The sequence below is a fragment of the Raphanus sativus genome, chromosome 6 (assembly GCF_000801105.2).
Source record: "Raphanus sativus cultivar WK10039 chromosome 6, ASM80110v3, whole genome shotgun sequence".
Lineage (NCBI taxonomy): Eukaryota > Viridiplantae > Streptophyta > Magnoliopsida > Brassicales > Brassicaceae > Raphanus > Raphanus sativus.
The window spans coordinates 28,366,499-28,381,273 of record NC_079516.1 but is presented as its reverse complement, the minus strand read 5'-3'; positions in this window follow the sequence as shown (position 1 = coordinate 28,381,273).

Here is a 14,775-nt window from a genome sequence, read left to right as displayed (position 1 = left end):
TTGTTTCCTTCGCCATCTTGTCTCCGTTCGCGTTTTTCGCCCGATTAAGTTCCAGGAGCGTTATTCTCGGGATTGGCTCCGTTGGTCTTCGGAGGACGGTCAGAATCTAGGATCAGGTCTTTCATGCTCTTGACCGTTGCTAGTTTGCCGTCGAGCAGCTTCATAATGAGTATAGCGCCGAGGACTTTGCAGTTGGCGGTGGAGTGACCTCTCGTCTGATGGAACTCGCAGCTGGAATTGTCCTTGTACGAGTTCCGCGTCCAGGTGTTTCCGGCGGTCCTCCCTTGTTCGGAATTAACGGCGTAGTTATGTTCGCCTTGGACGTCTTCCCCTTCGTGATGGACGTACTTGTCGTTACGAGAGGTTTTCTTCTTGCCGGACGCTTTCGGCGGTCCATGCTTTTGCGCTAGGATTTTCATCTCTTCTTCCATGATGATGAAATCTTTTGCCTTGTGGAGAGTGTCCTGGATGGTGCGTGGCCTTTCCAGAGAAATCCACTTTCGGAATTTCGATTTGTACCAGAGGTTTTTCCTCAGGGCGTCGATGGCGACTCTGTCGCTGAGGCCTGTTACCCTGGACATCACGAGTTTGAACCTCCTTATGTAGTCGCGGAGCGGTTCGTCTTCCTTTTGAATTAGACTCCAAAGGTCTACGTCGGAAGTTCCCTGTCCATAAACATGGAGAATTGCTTCAGAAAAGCCGAAGCAAGTTGGCGGAAACTTCCGATGGAGTTTCTTTTCAAGTGGGAGAACCACTCGAGCGCAGCACCTCGGAGGTTCTCGACGAATAGGAGACAGCAGCCGACGTCCTTTTCCCGCGCCGGAAGTTTAGACCTTGCCATCGCAATCTGGAAAGACTGCAGATGTGCTTTTGGGTCTGTGGTTCCATCGTAGGTGGGAAGCTTTATTTTCCCAGGATCTGAGACTCGTGCCTCCGTGATTCGAGAGGTGAACGGAGTTTTTCTCGACTCCTCGAGGAGCAGGTCGATCTCGGGGGCAGTGCTGGTCGCGTGGTGAATCTGCGATTTTACCGCTTTCACCTCGGCTGCAGTTTTGGCGATGTACTCGCGCAAATCGTGGATTTCGTTGGCGCCGTTCGCGCTCCTCTGTCTACGTTGGCGGCGATAGGCCCGAGTCTGGTCCTCAGCCAACCTTTCTTGCTCCGACCAGTAGAGGTCTTCTTCCTCTTCTGTCATGGGTTTTTTCGAAGGCTGCCGCCAGTCGAGCTGACTAACTTCGGGTCCTTCTGTGGTGGATGTCGGCGTCTTCGTCGGACGGATCCGATTGATCGCTGACATCCAGATTGATCCTTTCGACGTCGTCTCCTTCGTTGTCCCTTGCAGGAGGTGGAAGGTTGCCTGTCGTTTTCTTCTGCCCCGTCGGAGTGGTATCGTCAGGGACGAGTTCCGGGATTTTCTCGGGGCATCTTTTTCTTGGTCTCCGGGAGTTCCGAAGTCCAGCCTCCTGACACGCCTCACCTTGGTGGATCCGCGCGGGAGTTTGCTTTTCGCTGTTAAGGTATTGACCTGTTTAGCGAGTGAAGCCATTAGTTTCTCTTGTTCTTCCGACCGTTTCTGGGCGGTGGCGAACAGTTCCTTCACCTGGTCCAGCATCGCGGTGTTTGCCTCGGCAGTGACCGTTGATACGTTTCCGGCAGGAGTCTTCTCAGCGTTGACATCGACGGCTGATTCGTCGTGCGTTTGCTTGTCTTTTTCCGCGTCAACAGACATGCTTAACTGGGTGTGCGTAGTTGCGAGAAAGATAAAGCCGTGAATCCCCCTCCTTCTAGCGCCAAACTGTGGGAACCGAAATTCGCACTGTCGATTTTAGTTAAGTTAAAACGTAGGAAAACTAAGTTGACCTAGTTTCCCCGAGGATCCCGGCTATCTGCTGGGCCACGCACGACAAAGTTAATACGAGTCTAGTTTGGGAATAAATGCGTAAAATAAAGAGAGCAAAAAAGAAAGAATCTTATTTCCGAATCTGCGGAGAGCGTTGGACAACAGGTCGAGATCTCGGCCACAAGAGCTGTCGATCGTCGCTAGTCTCAAAACCTAGATCTAACCTAGTTGAGTCGCAGCTCGCTAAAAGGAAATAAGCGCCTAAGTTCTAAGTTGCTCTGGGGTGGTTTCTTTCTTCTGATTTCGGATCCCCCTTCCTCTGCTCCTAGCTTTGCTTATATACTCCCATATGACGGTCTATCCCTGATGGGCTGAGTCTGCCGCGGGCTGGACTTTTTCCATTTTTGTCGGCTTTCGCGTTTATCGGGAAAGTTGACATTTATTTTTTCGGAAAGTTGACATTTATCTTTTCGGAAGTTTAACATTTATCTTGTTATGCGGAGATAATTGTAAACCGTCATATCTATCTCTTTTAGAAAATCGTAAACGGGCTGTTCGATCGGGTTTGGTCCCTTTCGGGCCGTCTTCCGGTCTTCCGCTGTTTTCTACGATTTTCCTTGATAGAATGCTCCTACTTGGATGTTGAGTCTTTCGGAAGATCTTCGATCCATTGCTGAGGCACATGGTGTTTTAAGATAACCATCACCGTTTTATACGAAGTCTTCCTGTCTGTTGACGTCTTACGGGTTCTTTGGAATCTTGGAGCAGGAAAAGGAGTTTTGTTTGCAGGATCTCGGAAAGTCGCAAAACACGGATTTCTGGCGACCCGGAAGCCTAGAATTTACGCCCGGAGACTAGCCGTCCGACGACCCGAGCCAGCGCGGGGCTAGCCGCCCGACGACCACGGCCAGCACGGGCCTAGCCGCCGGTGGCCACGGCCAGCACGGAGCTAGCCGCCCGGCGGCCGCGGCCAGCACGGGCGCTAGCCGCCGGCGGCCACGGCCAGCACGGGGCTAGCCGCCCGGCGGCCACGGCCAGCACGGGCGCTAGCCGCCGGCGGCCACGGCCAGCACGGGGCTACCCGCCAGGCGTCCACGGCCAGCACGGGCGCTAGCCGCCGGCGGCCACGGCCAGCACGGGGCTAGCCGCCCGGCGGCCACGGCCAGCACGGGCGCTAGCCGCGGCGGCCACAGCCAGCACGGGGCTAGCCGCCCGGCGGCCACGGCCATGTCCGGAGTCGGCTGCTCGTTTCCTTCGGTTTGTGCGTGTTTTTGCGTTTTTAGTTTTCCGTAGGCTTTTCCCTTGTGTAGAAAATGTTTCTAGCAGTTGATTTCGAGATGATCAATCTCGAACTTAATATTTTCCCGAGGTTTCTCGATTAACAATTAGTCTCTCGAGGTTACTCTAATGTTTTTCCGAGACTTTCGGACATTGATTTCGTCTTGACCGATTTTGACCCCAACAGTAGATTGACTGAATCCTGAAATGATCAGAAAAATTTTAGACCTTGTAATCCATTATTAAAAACCTGAGTTTTAGATTTGGAATGAAAGATCCTTGCTTGGAACCCTAGAGTTCTAGCTTGGTTTGAACCCTGAGGTTCTTGAGCCATAGAACCTGGAAGTTCTTAAGGTCTTGAACCGTGAGGTCCCTTACCTAGGCCCGAAGGCCGTTTTATTGGACCTGAAGGTTTGCTCATTGAACCCTGAGGTTTATGAGTGTTTGGGTTTAATCTCTAGATCCGGGGACCGTGATTAAACCCTATGGATACCTAGAACCCGGAGGTTGATGCTTTTGAACCTTAAGGTTCTTGGCAAACCCGAAGGTTGGTATTTAGGATTCGAAGATCCTTGAACCCTGAGGTTCTTATTAGATCCGAAGATCTGTTAGACCCGAAGGCCCTTGATCGACCCTGAGGTGATCTAGAATCCGGAGATTCCTTACAGACCCGGAGGCTGCATTGAACCCCGAGGTTCTTTTATAGACCCGGAGACCGTACTAAACCCGGAGGTTATTATATAGACCCTGAGGCCGTATTGAACCCTGAGGTTCTTTTATAGACCCGGAGGCCGTACTAAGGGGTTATTATATAGACCCTGAGGACGTATTGAACCCTGAGGTTCGTCATAGACACTGAGGCCCTATGCGTTATCGGAGGTTTGTGATCGTATTCTACTCCCCATGGGGGAACAACTACCGATCTGTTATTGAGAGACCGCAATCTGCCACCTGGAGGTATAGGCCACTCTCGTGAATCTCAATGCTGCACTCTACCTTTCTACAGAAAAGGTCACGTTCAGACTTACTGTGGTCTGGCGTGGGCCTGCCCCGCAGAGCGACTTCACACCAGACACACTACTTTCCACGTCTGGATAAGTATTAAATTTTGGTGCTAACCGGTATTTTCGCACATTTGCTCCCTGCATATCAGCCGCCAGCATCTGATTACAGTACTTTGCAGTGTACGTCATGCCTCCCGCGTGTATTTAGCACGTAGTGTCTTTAACACAGGGTTTGGGTAGCACTAGTATGGTGGTCCCCACATAACTCTTGGACTTATAGCCTTTACGCAGGGCCCGAGGTGCAGACAATGTAATAGGGTTGATCAGACCCGTTCCTTATATGTCGTACACCCATGTGAGTAGTCTCACTAGTGTATATAGGGTTTGTTGAGGTCTAAGATCCCTTAAGACATGACCTAGCTAGTATGCCCCTTTAAGTACATTGGAGTTCCTATAACCCCTTTAGCCGTAACTAATAGTGTATTTTATAAGCTTAGTCCGGAGACGTTATCGCATACATAGGAGTAGGAAACCAGTGTACTTAAATATATTATAATAATAGTAGTAGTATATAGAGCTTGATCCGGGGATCTTACTCTAGAAGTGATAAAATTTGAGGTGCAAGGCGTTCCAGCAGTTGGGTTGGACCTTGCCGTCGCTGTCTTCCATCTTATAGGCTCCTGCCCCTTGCACCTCTATTACCTTATAGGGACCTTCCCATCCAGGAGCGAGTTTTCCGGCTGATTTGTCCCTTGTGTGGTCACAGACTCGCCTTACGACCCAATCCCCTTTCTGGAAGGTTTTGGATCTGACCTTTATGTTGTAGCTCTTGGCGACTTTCAACTGGTAGGATGCATTTCTAAGGCGGGCCGCCTCCCTCTTTTCGTCGAGTAGGTCTAGACTCAGGGACATTAGCTCGTTATTCTCCTCTTGGGAAATGAATTCGGAGACCGTGGTCCTTACGTGCACCTCTGTGGGTATCACCGCATCAGCACCATAGACAAGGGAGAAGGGAGTCTCCTGGGTAGCCGTCTTCGGGGTTGTCCGATAGGCCCAGAGTACTCCGTGTAGCTCTTCTGCCCATCGCCCATGGGCATCTTCTAGGCGCTTCTTGAGCATGTTCACCACTGTCTTGTTAGTGGATTCTGCTTGGCCGTTAGATTGAGGGTGTCGTGGTGCTGAGTAGGAGAGCTTGATGTTCCAGTCGTTGCAGAACTTTCAGAAGTTATAGCTTGTGAACTAGGGTCTGTTGTCTGTGACGATCTCATGGGGAGTTCCGAGACGTGTGATCACGTTAGTCCATAGAAATTTCCTGATTTGGAGATCTATTATCTTGGCTAGTGCTTCAGCTTCCACCCATTTTGTGAAATAGTCTGTCACGACCAGGAGAAAAATCTTTTGCCCCGGTGCCATAGGGAACTTTCCTACGATGTCCATGCCTCATTTTCGGAAGAGCCAAGGAGAACTTAAGGATTTGAGGTTCTCTGGTGGAAGGTTGGAGATTTGCGCGTGCTTCTGGCATTGACTATAGAGCTTGGCATGTTTGAGGGAGTCCCTCGCCATGGTTGGCCAATAGTATCCTGCTCTTCTAGCTCTGAGTACCAGGCTCCGACCACTAGAGTGGGAACCCATTCTCCTTCATGCAGCTCTTCTAATTTCCTGGCGGCTTCTCTAGGGGTAAAACATCGTAGATAGGGTCCTGAAAAGGATCTTCGGTGTAATTTTCCCTTGGAAAAGCAATACCTTGCAGCTTGGCGCCTTATCTTCCGACTTTCGTCACGATCTTCAGGTAAGGTGTTATACCTTAGGTAGTTGGTGATGGGCGTCATCCAGGTCTCTCTATCGTCTACCACAGATACTTCTTCAGGTTCCGTCTCCTTTTCGGTCGCGGGCCATTGGAGTACTAGTAGTTGGATGCTCATATGACTTGTAGTTTCTAGGGCGGACCCTAGGTTAGCTAGAGCGTCAGCCTGGGAGTTGTGCTCCCTAGGAATCTGGGTGAACATACAATGTCGGAACCTGTCGAGTAGTCGCTTAGCCACGGATAGGTATCTGATCATACTCGGATCTTTCGCCTGATAGTCTCCTTGGACTTAGCTTATGATCAGTTGTGAATCGCTGAAGACCTGGATATCTTCCACCCCCATCTGTTTGGCGAGTATCAGCCCTGCTATTAGAGTTTCATACTCAGCTTCGTTGTTCGTTGCTTTGAAGCTGCAACGCACGGCCCTTGAGGCTGATTCCCCCGTGGGGGAAGTTAGGACTAATCCCACACCTGCGCCCCTTACGTTACTAGACCCATCAACGTACAGTGTCCATTCGCCTTTCTCCCCTTCGCTATCACGAAGTTTTACCTCTTGTTCCAGGGCTGGAAGCATGGCAGGAGAGAATTCAGCTACGAAATCTGCCAGGACTTGCGATTTGATGGCTGTTGCAGGCCGGAAGATCACTTCGTATTCCCCCAGCTCTATAGCCCATTTTGCTAGTCATCCAGACACTTCTGGGTTATGCAGAACTGCCTTGATGGGGAAGGAGGTGACTACCACGATTTGATGAGCCTGGAAGTAGGGACGCAGCTTTCGGGCAGCGTTAACTAAGGCAAGGGCCAGCTTCTCGAGGTGACTATAGCGTGTCTCCGCATCCAGTAAAGATTTGCTCACGTAGTAGATAGGATGCTATTTTCTTCCTTCTTCCCTTACTAGGACCGCACTGACTGCATGTTCCGATACCGCCAGATAGAGCAGCAGGACCTCACCTTCCAAAGGTTTTGAGAGGAGAGGTGGAGTGGTGAGATAGGCCTTGAGATCGGACAGGGCTTGCTCACATTTCTCGGTCCATTGGAAGTCCTTGGGATCCTTCAGGGTTTCGAAGCAGGCGTGCGACTTGTCGGATAGCCTGGTGATGAATCTGCTCAAGGCAGCCATCCTTCCTGTCAGTCTTTGCACCTCCTTGACGTTGCGAGGGGAAGGTATCACCTGGATCGCTCTCACCTACTCTGGGTTAGCTTCAATGCCCCTGTGAGTGACTACGTACCCTAGGAACTTTCCAGAGCTTACTCCGAACGAGCACTTTGAAGGGTTCAAGCACGAGACAATACGTACTCCATAATCATGCACTTGTATTTGATCAGCTCCTTGTAGAGATCCCCCTCCGGAAGTAGGCCCCGCTTGAAGGCTGAGATAGCCGTATCAGCATTGCACTCAGGGATAGCCACCTTCTCTTGATTGAAGCGTGCTATGTAGGTACGAAGGGGTTCATTCCTATGCTGGAGGACTTCATAGAGGTCGTCTGAATTCTTCTCTAGGTTGCGACTACTAGAAAATTGCTCTACGAACTTTTAGCTAAGGGCTGCAAAGGACATGATGGATTTGGTAGGAAGATTGATGTACCACTGGAGAGCAGGGCCAGTCAAGGTTGATCCGAATCCCTTGCACATGGTAGCTTCCCGTGCGTCCCGAGGGATTGCTACTGCTAGCATGTGTTGCTTGTACTGGGCGATATGATTGTCAGGATCCCCAATACCTTCATACATCTTTATGCACGGGAAAGATAACTTTCGTGGTATCTACACCGAAGCAATCTCTTCCACGAAAGGTGTATCGGAGGAGGACCCCTGATTACTCCTTCGAATAGGAGGAGCTACCCCTGGGAGCCTTTCTACCATAGATTGAATGGTGCTGAACTATTCAGAGACCACCCTTTCTAAGTAGGCTGCTAGAGCTGGATCTGAGATCCCGGGATCATCGGGTGAGTACTCTTCGTCTTCCATATCGGAATCGCTATCCACTTGCACTCGGGTCCCATCGTTTGCAGCTTCTCGGCCTTCGGGTTCGTTATCAGCGGAGACGGGTCGACGAGGTGCTTCTTCACCATCGCATGGAGTGTTGAGTGAAGCCATGGGTCGAACCCTAGTTCGGAACCGCTTCCGCTTGTTGCTAGTTTCACCGAGGGTATGGTTCTCTTGTCGGAGGACAAGATTCTCCGCTTCTATGGCGCCTAGCTTCTCGGCGCTACGTTGTAGTTGCTTGGAGTGTTCTCCAAGTTGGTCTTTTAGGGTTTGAACTTCAAGGAGAAGTTCAGGACCTCCGGGTGTTGTCTCCCGAGCTTTGTGAAGATCGGTAACCTGACTCTAAAGAAACTCGAGCTTGTTGAGGAGTTCGATCTCCCTTGGAGTCATCTCTGCTTGGTTAGTATCGTCCTCTAGTGCCATCGTCACGTAGTTGGATCACTTCCCCTCCTTCTAGAGCCAAACTGTTAGGGTATTTTTGTGTAGGATCGTTTAAATACTACGGAACACTAGAAGATTTGTAAGACAGAGTTGTAAATCCAGAGCAAAGAGATGTTATTGAGTGTTTTGATTGGGACTACAACGTATTGGTGTATAAACCCTAGTTATAGTCGCCTAAACTCTAATCTCTAAGTCTCGAATTGTTGATCCCTTATTCTAGGGTTTGGGCTCCCCTTTTATAGTTGTAGATGTCGGCTTCAAGTAATAGAACTCTTCCATAATCGGAAAAATGGAAGTTTCCCCTTAGGCGGAATACTTCTATTTTGTTTCAAGGGTCGGTCCGATCAAGGGGGTCGGACCTAAGGCAGGGGTCGGTCCCTGGTTTCTTCTTGAGCAAGGGTCCGGAAGTCGAGAGTCTATCCGAAAGCTGGAGAAAACTTATGTCTGGATATTTTTCCCCAACAGGTTCTTCGAAGCCTGGCGATCGGACTTCACGAAGAAGTACTGCCTTTGCCATTCATCAGTCTTGTTGGGAGGATTTTTTATGATTCTGAGGCCTAGCCTCATCTTCACCGAGAAGAACCGCTCTGCTGAAGCTGCGTTGAAGTCAGCTCTTCGAACACCCTAATGCTCAAGGAAAAGTCGGCCTCCGCAGCCATTACCATCAGGCCGACAGCAAGACGCCAGGACCTATTCATGAACTGACTGAGTGGTACTTCTCGACGATTGGAGAACGACGTAATCAGCCGAGGAATCGGGAACCAGAGTCGGGTGTCCTTCCAGAAATACGACTCGTATACGCACTGATACCCGACTGGAGGGGCCCACTAACATTGAGAATCCCTCGGGACGAGGAATGTTACCCCGAAGGCTCCAAACTCCTTCAACAAGGTTTTGATCCGATCAACCGACGACCAGGACGGCTCCATGCTAGGCAGTGATTCGTCCCCAACAGGCGAAGAGCGCTCCATCTCGGGAGCCAACGGAGGGAGCTCCTCGAACGTCCCATCCGAGCAGAAGCGGATCGGGCAAAAGGGGCTCTCTTTTCTTCTTTTTGACCGCGCCCCGAAGGCTCTTTTGGTCTATCGGCCCCTTGCGTACGAGATTGGCGAACTCGAACGAGTTCAGCCTCATCTGGGTCTGTTCCTCGGAGTAGTTCGGAAGGCGCAGGTGTTTTCTTCTTGGGGGGGGGGAAACGTCTCTCTGAACTGTCCATTAGTTCGTCCCGGCCGATACCTTTAGAATAAAATGGAAAGCGCGGAAAGTAGAGAGAAGGGAGACACTAGAGAGAGTAAGTACCGGAGCGAGCAAGGAAGAATACAAAAAGTAGAAGCGGGGGGTCACCTATTTATAAGAGGAATGGCACAGATCTCGAAACGCGTCATAATTAGGTCTAAACGGGCCTATGAAAGCCCACGAGACCCCTCGAATGTGGGCCATCACTCGCGTCGCTTCCTCTTCCCAGGAAAACCGGTTCCCAGACAAACGGTAACCAACACGGTTGAGCAACGAAATTCTGCCGATAATCGGTCAATGACTGGTTAATACGAACCAATCCCGACTGATGCAGAACTCCGTATAATCCCGAACCACCTCTATATATTTATCAGCAAAGAGTCGCGTCTACGCAAATGAACTGAGGTGACTTACTGTAGGTGTTGGGTTTCACCCACCTACAAGGCCCGAGATGATAAGGAGTTCGGCCCACTAAGCCGACCCGGCAGCTCAGCTCGTTACGACTGGCGCTCGGAGGAAGGAATGTTTTGGCATCGACAAGCGTAGCAGCCGAGAAAGAGCTGTTCGCTCGTCTCAGAAAGAAAAGATCCCAGCTCGTCTCGCGGCCTAGCGAGCAAATGCCCATTAGGTCAAATTCTACAAGGAACCAAGGGACGCCACCTATTTAAAGGGGAAGGAGAAGAAAGAAGAGCATCTGAAATCACACACACTCACTTGACGGTTAGAACTAGGATTTCCATCGCTATTTTTTCTCCGACTTATACTTTCGCCGCGAAAGCTCCCCGAGCTCCGGCTTGTTCTCAGATCATTTTCCTTACTTGTAATCACCTCTTTTCCTGATTTACTAATAAAACGCCTTTGAATTGATCCACTGACGAGTTCCGTCGTATTTACTAGTTTAGACGGAACTCGGTTCAAATACGACAGTAGCTCAGGAGCAGGTGTCTGTACACACGTCTGATAGTAAGCATTCATTTCACCTGAGTCTTCTTTCGAACTAGGAGATTGTTCGCATGGCATGTTTATTTGGTCATCATTGCCAAATGTCATACTCAGGTCGGTGTGTCATATGTGATGTCAAGTGGACGTTTGGGAGATAGGTTTTGCGTATTTGACTTATGAGATTTATTGATTACGCTTTTTCAAGGTGAGCCTCCTTTTATTTCCGTTTTGCATTTTGGGCGTTAGGAGGTTTGGGCTCGCCGGATCTTCTTTTGGCCTTTTGGTTCTGGAATTGGGAGATATTACGACTCCGCCGTTGCCGGCTTTGAATCCGGGGAGTGGTGGCTTTCTCAGCCACGCGTCGCCGGCTTTGATTCCGGGGGTGGTGGCTTCCCCAGTCACGCGTCGCCGGCTTTAGATTTGTCGAACCCTCTTTGGAAGGTGTGGTTCTCTTCTCCGTGCTTCCGAGTTAGTGAATTGTGGTGTTGTCGGATGAGATTTCGTAAATCTCGATTGATGTTATCCGACGATAAAGCGACGGCGAGAAAGACGGTGGTCTGGTTTAATCCCGTGTTTAGTGGCTTGAGGCTCTCGTGAGATCTCGACTTTGTTCGACGGATTCTCTCCATAGTAAGGAGCTTAGCCAGGGATGATATTTGCGAGGAGTCCGGTATGGTTTACCGGAGAAACGCCGGTGGTGGGTATCGGCGGTGGAAGACGATGGAAGACGATGGGAGTTGATGACACGTGTCTCCTCGCTGTTGAGGTTTGCACACGTGTTTTTGCGTGTCGGGAATGACTTGGTGCGTCGGTAGGTGGGCTTTATCCATTTGGACCTTGTTCTTTTTATGTAATCAGGTTTGGGTCTTGTATGGGTCTTTATATTTTTTCGAACTTGGTCCAGTGGGGCTTGTCCTTTCTAATAAAATAATAGATGGCAAAAAAAAATATTATTTTCTTCATAAACCAAATTTGATTTATATTTGAAAAAGAAGAAATGTTCATCTCATTTCCTGCTCATAGAAAAACCAGAGTCTGGTGAAAAAGATAATAAAAGAATTAAGGACGTTATACACTATAGGATACAAAAGAAAAACTAAATCACCCAAATGTAAACCAAACCACAAGTCTGGTGTTAAGCAAAGTCAAAATTGGCCAGGCTGGTTTTGATTTTTATATAAATATGCATGATTTTTTTCACGAAATATGCATGACTTTAACAATATATATTTAAGTCATTTCCTAAAGTCAATTATTAAAGAATACGTATGTGTAAGTTTTAAAATAATATAATGTGGAATATATATGTTTAAAATATATCTATTGCTTTTTAGCTAAGTTTTGGAAAATGCTTTGTTGGTGCCTATTTTTGTATTATTGTTGGGAGATTGACCATATCAATCGAAACTAAATTTATATCGATGGGAAATTACTAGTCAAGTTTCTTCATTTTATATATAGAAATATTCATAATGAAGGAAACCAGTGGGGTTAGCCTAGTGGTATTTGAGAGAGCTTCGGCTTCAATATGGTCCCGGGTTCGATTCCCATTGGTCACACGGATATGGGCCCATTGCTTTCGGCTCATTTGAATGCCCAGAAGAGGGTCTATCCGTGGGCTGTACCTCCACCCGAAGGTTAGGCTTGTGTCATTATTAACCTGGATTTAACCCTTTTTTTCTTCAAAAAAAAAATATTCGTAGTGAAGAAACAATTTTCGATGGAAGATTATTGATGATGTAAATCTATTGATTGATGATGATCATTCTTAATACCAATAATTTTTGATTTGGGATAAATTTATATTCCCTATGTTTCATATTAGTTGTCGTTTTAGAGATTTTTTTTTGTTTCAAATAAGTTGTCGTTTACAAATTTTAATTCAAAATTTAGTAATTTTAATGTTTTATAATCATTTCTGTTCTGAAGAATATTATACTATTGGTTGAATTGTATTTTCGTATATAGGTAATGGTGTTTTTGTTTTGGTAAACTAACAAAATAAATATTTCCTTAATCTGCGTGCATTCTTCTACAACGATAACTAAAATAAAATTGAGAGAATATATCTTTTAGATTTCGAATGAAAGCGTTTTATTTTTTAGTATATTTTTACATAACTAATCAGATTATATATTTCCAATTTCTATTTTCTTTACAAAATTAGTCATTTTTTTCGACCGCAATTTTCCGCTAGTATTTCATCTTCGCATAAAAAATGTCATCAGTTAAGATTGATAACCGATTTAAATTTCCACAAGCTAAGATACTATGAATTATGCATCTCGTTGAGAGGATTAGAGCACGTCCAACAACGTATCTTAAAGATTCTTACCAAAAAAATATTAAAATAATTCAGGGGTCCACAAACAATTAAGAAAAAACATCCAAAATCTCCTAATTAAGAATCCGTTTTTGGGAGGTTTTTGTAATGTTCGCGGATCCCATTAACACGTGTCAGTCCGCGATTAATTCTTTTTTTTATTTTTTTGTCTTTTTTATATCTGAAAAAAAAGTTTCCTATGATGATGCCCTTAAAAGTTTCCTATAATGATGCCCCGAGTACACCATTGATGATACCCATAAAAATCCAACCATGTTTTTGATGTCAGTTGGGTAGGTATTATGCAACGTATGGAATTTGGCAAGCGAAGTATATAATATTTGTTTGCATAATAATAAATATCAATGATGACATCATTCATGTGTCGTAAGCATTTTATTAAAGTAATACGCTAACCACTAGTACCAAAATCTATTTTGTAATTAATTTTTTCATTGATTAATATACAATAGCATCTTGTGTATAATTTATTTATTTTTTTAATATAATAGAAATATGTGTTGTAGGCATTCTATTACAATAATACACGCTAACCATAAGTTTCATCCATTGTGCCATAAGTTTGTTTTATTTTAACCCCTTGTGCAAAAGTTTCATCCATTGGCCTTTCTAATGAAAAGTCTATTTAAGAATATTGTTTCCTTCATTACTTTCTCATACATGCTAACTTGCAATTCTAAGGATTTAAGAATATGTCAATCAGGTGAAAACGTTGATTACTGTTATTCTACTGTTGTAATGGATGGAGAAGACGGAAGTGGAGAAGGAGGAGGAAAAGGAGGACGAGGAGGAGGAGGAGAAGCATTTGTAGGAGGAGGACAAGGAGGAAGAGGAGGAGGAGGAGGGAGAGGAGGAGAACAAGGAGGAGACGGAGAAAGAGGAGGAGATGGAGGAGGACGAGGAGGAGAAGGGGGAAGAGGAGGGGCGGGAGGAGAACGAGGAGGAGACGGAGAAAGAGGAGGAGATGGAGGAGGACGAGGAGGAGAAGGAGGAAGAGGAGGAGGAGGAGGATGGGGAGCAGAATGGGGACCAGGGTGGGGAGCAGGATGGGGAGCAGGAGGACGAGGAGGAGAGGGAGAAAGAGGAGGAGATGAAGGAGGACGAGGAGGAGAAGGAGGAAGAGGAGGAGGAGGATGGGGAGCAGGAGGACGAGGAGGAGACGGAGAAAGAGGAGGAGATGGAGGAGGACGAGGACGAGAAGGAGGAAGAGGAGGAGAAGGAGGAAGAGGAGGAGAAGGATGGGAGGAGGAGGAGGAGGAGGAAGAGGAGGAGGAGGAGGAGGAGGAGGAGGATGTGGAGCAGAATGGGGACCAGGATGGGGAGCAGGAGACGAGGAGGAGACGGAGAAAGAGGAGGAGATGGAGGAGGACGAGGACGAGAAGGAGGAAGAGGAGGAGAAGGAGGAAGAGGAGGAGAAGGATGGGGAGGAGGAGGAGGAGGAGGAAGAGGAGGAGGAGGAGGAGGAGGAGGAGGAGGAGGAGGAGGAGGAGGAGGAGGAGGAGGAGGATGGTGGTGGTGAAGATAATGATGATGGTGGAGCAGGAGGAAGAGCCTACGTCTCTATCCTTTTTTTTCAAATAATAAATAGTGGTTTTATGTTCCATCTTTGAGGACAAACCCACTTGTCTCTTCTTTTTTTTCTTTGTAATTCTAAGTGTAGGAGTTGTGACTCCATATTGTTACTTGAAAATCAACCTTTGTGTGATGGGCTTGCGTATTGAAAACATTGTTCGTGTGTTCTTATTATTCCACTTTTCCTTTTTTCTTTTCTTGCTTTGTGCTTGCAAGTGCGTAGGAGTTACACTCCATTGTGAGTTGAAACTAAAACATCGTATTGGAAGAGTTGTTCTTGTGTTCTTATTTGTATAAAAGCAAATAATAAGAAATCTGTGTTGCTAACAAA